Source organism: Rosa chinensis, chromosome 5, assembly GCF_002994745.2.
Source record: "Rosa chinensis cultivar Old Blush chromosome 5, RchiOBHm-V2, whole genome shotgun sequence".
Taxonomy (NCBI): domain Eukaryota; kingdom Viridiplantae; phylum Streptophyta; class Magnoliopsida; order Rosales; family Rosaceae; genus Rosa; species Rosa chinensis.
Window position 1 is genome coordinate 83,058,582 of NC_037092.1, and position 6,156 is coordinate 83,064,737.

General features: G+C 36.4%; 1 long non-coding RNA gene across 1 annotated transcript; it reads left to right on the plus strand.

Annotated features, from left to right (window-relative positions):
• Positions 1-5,208: 5,208 nt before the first annotated feature.
• LOC112202416 lies at positions 5,209-5,595 on the plus strand. Its single transcript, XR_002937345.2, has 2 exons — positions 5,209-5,404; positions 5,489-5,595. It is a non-coding gene; the product is annotated as an uncharacterized LOC112202416 (long non-coding RNA).
• Positions 5,596-6,156: the final 561 nt, after the last annotated feature.

Sequence of the window (6,156 nt, forward strand, 5' to 3'; positions counted from 1 at the left end):
CTTCACAGCAAATGCAATCACTATGCCAAAAAGTCCTTCAGACGACACGCATCAGACGACATAAGTTTTGTTTTATGTCGTCTGAGTTTTTCAGACGACATAATTTTCTTTTCTGTCGTCTGAATATACACTAAAACCATACTGGTTTAATTTGGAAAAATGGTGAGCATTCAGATAACATATTTGTGTAGTTGTAAAAGGTGGTGATTTCCTATCTCAAATTTAGATAAATGGTGAGCATTCAGACAACACTTATATGTTGTTTGAAAAGATAGGAAAAAACCCTAGCAGAAATTTTAGATTTCCCTCCAACAAGTTGAGTCTTTTCCCTCTTAAGCGCCCAAACCTTATAGCTAACTAATCAATAGGGTGATATTTAGACAACATATAAGTGTTGTCTGAATAAGGTGAGTTTGACTTTTTTGTTTTAGGTCTCTTTTGGCATAACATAAACCCTTCGTGTTTTTTTCATTCCCACAAATTCTGTCTAAAAATCTCTCTCCTTCAGGCTTCAGCAAAACCCGGCCCCGTCTTCCTCTCCATCTCTCTCATTTCCTTCCCCAAACCCCGCAACCTCCCCAACAGCCACCGCAATCACTTTCAATCAAAAACCAACTGCCGTCGCCACTGGGCGTGGCAAACCCACCTAAATCTAGTCGCTAACCCTAATCCCTCATTCCCTCAGCCTCTATTCGAGATTTTGACTGACCCTGACCCTCAGCCTCTCTTCGACTCACTCCCTCTGTCCCTCAGTTTCAGTCGCCGCCGACCCACCGCAAAGTTCGACGGTTCGGCCTTATCTCTAAGCTAGCTCTAACCTCTCAGTCAGTCATCTCACTCCCTCAGCCTCTCTAAGCTAGCTCCTATTCGTAATCTCGAACCGCTGAACCGCCGACCCACGGCTTTGCTTCGACCCACTGTAAGTAAACCTTCTCTCTATACTTCATTGTTGGGATGTTGGTCTCCGACCCATCGATCTCCAGTTAATAGATTTGATTATTTGAAATTTCATCTCACAACTCTCAATCTCCCTCAGTCCCTCATCTGAAATGTTGTTGGACAAGGAGGTGGTGAAGGAGGTGACGAAGGCGGTGAGGAGGAGTTGTTGGAGAAGGAGGTGACGAAGGCGGCGGAGTCGCTGTCGTCTTGCACACTTAACCCCACGAACCCAACACATCCATTTCTCCAGAACGCACTCAACTCCTCCATCGTCGATTCCAAGACCAGTGTGTCGTTTCTGTAGGTCCTGGCAGGGACTCGGCGATTTCTGGGATTTGGGTTGATCCCTCTCTTATGGCAGTCCCTCATTCTTAAGGTTTTGTTTGATCAGATCCCTTCGCCTCTTTGTCTGTTTATTTTTTGATCGAACATAAATAAGGTGGGGTATTTACTGATCGAACATCTGTTCATGGACAATCAGCGTATCCCTCTGGTTCTCCATCAAAAGCCGTATGCATTTCGCCTTATCAGAGACTCTCTGCTAATGTTCCTGTTCAACTTCATGAGAGGTTTCAAGGTCCGTCATACTCTTAACCTTCGTATCCATTATTATATCTGCCTGATTTCCCTTTTATATTTTTGATGTATTATAGAGTTTTGATTGGGATTCTGGAAGCACACACGTCTATCATTGTTACGTCAATGTGGATGGGAGTTACAGATTCAAGGTTTGTATGCTTACCTCTCTGTTATAAGTTGAATGTTTTGTTTACATGTTTGCAAATGTATACACAGGAGGAGCAGAAGTTGATTATTAAGTGAAACAGTAATGTAGATATTATATCTTGAAATGTGCTTTCAGTAAAACAATTGATCTACTGAAGAATCAGGTGGGATCCTGCTATTTTGTTGGATAATGCAGCTTTGTTGTTGGTTGGGAATTCCAGCTTGCTTATATGACTTATATGCTTATATCTCGTAGACATTAGGTTGTTTTTGGATTTCTATGTGTTGGTTGAAAAGAGACATTAGGTTGTTGAGTTGAGTTGTTTTGTTCTGTATCGTTATGGAAGTTTGTTCAATTAAGGCTGTTCAATTGCAATGGGTATTTTTATTGGATTATATTTTTTTCTATTTTTTATTTTATTTTATTTCTCAGACATTAGATAGTGGCTTCGTTGATTGGATGAATTTTTGTATGTCTTCCTTGATATGATATGATTATACTTGAAGTGCTGGTGTGAAATTGGAATGTGTGTTGCGGCTATCTGTTTTTGTTTGATTTTTTTTTTTGTTGGTCTGTTGATTTTGAAGTTATTGCTCGAGGTAACTTTTCTTTGCTGTTTTCTTTGTTTAGTGTTCTTAACAAGTTTGATTAGTGTCTTTTGGTGGTGAGTTTTTTTTTTATTTCCTCTTTTTTTGAAAGTGTGCTGTTGGAGTTTGGTTTTCTTAGAGAGGTTTTGGATTTGGTTTCATAATTATGGTGCTCTGAACCATATTTAATAGTGGATTCTGAGTAAGTGGGGATCAATAAGATGTGATCTTCAAACAGCTACAGCATTAAGAGTAATCTTAAATAGTATAAGTGAAAATTGGCTGTCAGCTTTATTTAAAACAACAGAGAGAACAATTTCTGTTTTATGGGAATTTGTGGCTAAAGACAATGTTGGGAATTTCTGATGTTAGAACTAATTTTTTTTTATCTCTAAATAACTTTTGATTTTCCATAATTTGCAGTCTTTGTAAAGTCTGAGGCATTCAAACAGAAAAGGGAAGAAGGGAAATCAGTTTCATCTTGAATTTCATAGGTGAGACTTCAATCTTTTATTCTGTGCCTTTTCTCATTTAAGTATATTTCTCGCTTTCAAATATGATCAAGTAGCTGGTCCTGTGTTTGGTTGATTGAGTATTCTGTGCCTTTTCTCATTTAAGTATATTTCTCACTTTAAAATAGGACAAGTGGAAGTTATTTGTGACGTTGTGAGAATGTGATTTGAAATTCTTTCTGGGTGCTGTATTTGATGGGTGAAGGATTGGGATAGTTGATGATAAGGAATGAGGTTTTGAATCATTTTGTGATTGCTGTTGATGAGCCACGACATCCTTTTTTTTTTTTTTTCCCGGCTCTCTCTTCGCTCTACTTTTCCTTAATCATCGCTCCTTGATATTGATTGTTGAAATTAAACTAAGTCGTTTTGTTTCTATGATTTTTTTTTATTTGTGTTCTTTTTGGGAATTATTGAAGAAGTAGGGATTTTGACCTTCTTGGCTTATTTCCGACCAATGACTTTTTAGGGGCAGTTGCTGCAAGTAGTCCTAACTTTATTACTGGAATCCTCTTATAAGTTCTATGTTTTGTAGAATTCTGTAACTGCTGCAATTAAGTTACCTTCTCAGCTTGGTTCTTTTCTTTGTATTAACATTTGGTTGATGCCTCATCATGTGCACTTTTGTATACAGTTAACATACATGTCCCTTAGTAGTGTCATTGATGTCTTTTTGTTAATCTTCAGCAATATTCTTAATTTCAAAGCTTAATTCTATACATTAACTTCAATAGTTCACTGTTGTTCCCTTCTATTGCATTATTCTTTTGCTGATATTGATATGAGTTACAGATTCATACTTAGTGTTTAACTTTCAAATGAATCTATGGGATATTTATAGTCAGTGAATGCTGTTCTGTTGGGTTTGTATTACCTAAACAGTGAAGTGATGCATAATAAAGGATTTGATATCACTTAACTGTATCCTTTATTATGTATCACTTCAGTATTTAGGTAATCAATTTCCAGTTTCCAATTGGTTTCCTCCTCTTAGTAAATTTCTGGATATTGAGTATGAATTTTCCTTGCTCTTGATTTTTGTTTGCAGATTTTGAAGAAATTTTATAAGCAGTGTGATCCTGGTCAGTGCTCACTGTTTCAGTCTCCTTTTCTAAATTTTATTCCCTGCTGAATTACTATTTGTTGCTGCACCACTTTTTGTATAGATAGAACTGCAGCAAGCAATGTTTTTGGAGAGACTCCATGACCAACTTTTGATAGGCTAACACCTTTTGTATATATACCCCTGGAACAACTAGAACAACTATTTTTTGGAAAATGTTCCAGCAGCAATTGTAACCAAGTTGACCTTAATCTAAGATAGCCTATGTTTTGAAAACTACTATAATGGAAAATGTTGCCAGTAGAAACTTTGATAAGATCTCAAAGCTAGGGCATGATTTCATTCGTTTTGTTTTAGATGATCTGCATTGATGATATTGTACAATTTTGTTTTAGATCCTTGATTTATAATGTAGCAATGGTCTCAAGACAATTGAAAACAATTTTGTCGTCTTTTTAAGTTTAGTTCTATTACATCTAATTCATTGAGAACTGTACATCCCGCAGCAAAGCGCGGGGAAGTTTTCTAGTAAGTAGGAATTTCGAAAAATTAGCTTCAATGATGGATACATTTGTACATCCATTTTGATGTTAAGGAAATTTCTTGTAGCAGTAGTCCAAAGGATCCAAAGTTTGTGTACCGTACTTGTTTACCAAATGATGGTCTATGTTAGTAGATTATTTGTTAAAGAAATGAGACACTGCCCGATCATTTGGTACACAAATATGGGATCCCTAGCAGTTCTTGCAGAAGCTTATTAGATATTTAACACAATAAAAAAGTGAAGGGTTCAGAAGTGAAGGGTTTGCATTTGGGTTGTTTAGCATCTACGGTTGACTTGCTTTATGTTCTTTTAGTTTCGGTTTTAGAAGAGTTTGGGTAACGGGGCAGTGGAGAGTAGGTTTTCTTGTTTTGGTCGACTCTTGTAAAAGAAAAGCACTTTTGTTTGTAAGTACCACTTGGAATCCTTTTGGGATCTAATTGCTAACTTAGTTCTGCTGTGAACATATTCTTTACCTTTTTATTTATAGCAAATTAATAGCTCATTGTTGTACAACTCTTATTGTAACATGATGAGCTTAATGCAAAGGAGCTTCTTATGTACTTTTCAAATTACAAAATATGGAACTATATTTGTCTAGCTGGTTAGTTACTAAATGTTAGGGGCGCATATCTGCTTATATGGAACTTTATTTGTTTGGAACTGACCATCTTCAATTAGCTGACAATGTATCTATTGAACAGGAAATTGCTTTGGCTCCCACAGCAAGCTAAAAGCATTTACAATGGCATTGGAATTTCAAGCTGATGGTTGATATACCAAGTAGTTTACAATCAGGTCCTTCAAGTTCACAGCCTGTTGTATTTCTTCAATATTTTGTTTATTATTCTGCTAAACTGCTTTGTCCTTGGTTGCATGATATCTGATCCAGCAAAACAAGGATATAACTTCATTCTATGTGCATATTATCTGCAGGGTTATGCATATATACTCACGCAGCCCGGAATACCTTCCGTTTTCTATGACCACTTCTATGATTCGGGTGATTCAATTCATGATCAGATTGTGAAACTGGTACAGCAGTGTAGCTAGGTAGTTCCTTTATTAACTTGTGTCTAGTAGATTCTTCATTCATTAAGCATTTGGGCTTGTCTGCAGATTCAGATTAGTAGATATGAGACATTTTGAACTGATCGATGCTCATGATTAGGTTGTGTACATAAGACAATGGTGGATTAATAGAAATTGCAATGAATGATTTTGGATGTGGGTTTCATACTTTCATGAATGGGCAATTTTAATTTCCAGAATGCATGCATACCAATTGTAACAGGGGACTACTAATATGTGTTATCTCAAATTGCAAGCTACAACAAAAGCACACCAAAATGTGTGGTTGCAGCTAAACAAAAACAACACAAAAATCAAATAGAAGTCTATTGTCTTTTTGGCATTGGGACGACAGAAAATTGTAGTCTAAAGGGCAAAACAACAACATAAGTTAGACGAAAGTGTTGGCTAAAACGTATAATAACAACAAATAAGTGTGGTTGGAATCAATCACAGACAACATAAAAAGACCTCATAAAAGACCTTTCACACAACACTTAAGTGTCGTATGTATGTACCCTAGAACGACACTTAATTGTCCTCTGATGCTCTTTATGACCACATATAATTGTCGTTTAAAGTAAATTAGCACAACCTTTAAATGCTGTTGTATGAGAGAAGACACTACATAAGAGTCTTCATATTTCTTATTTAAGGGCATTCAGACCACATAAATAAGTCTTGCAAATATGCTTCACACAATAGTATTTAAAAAA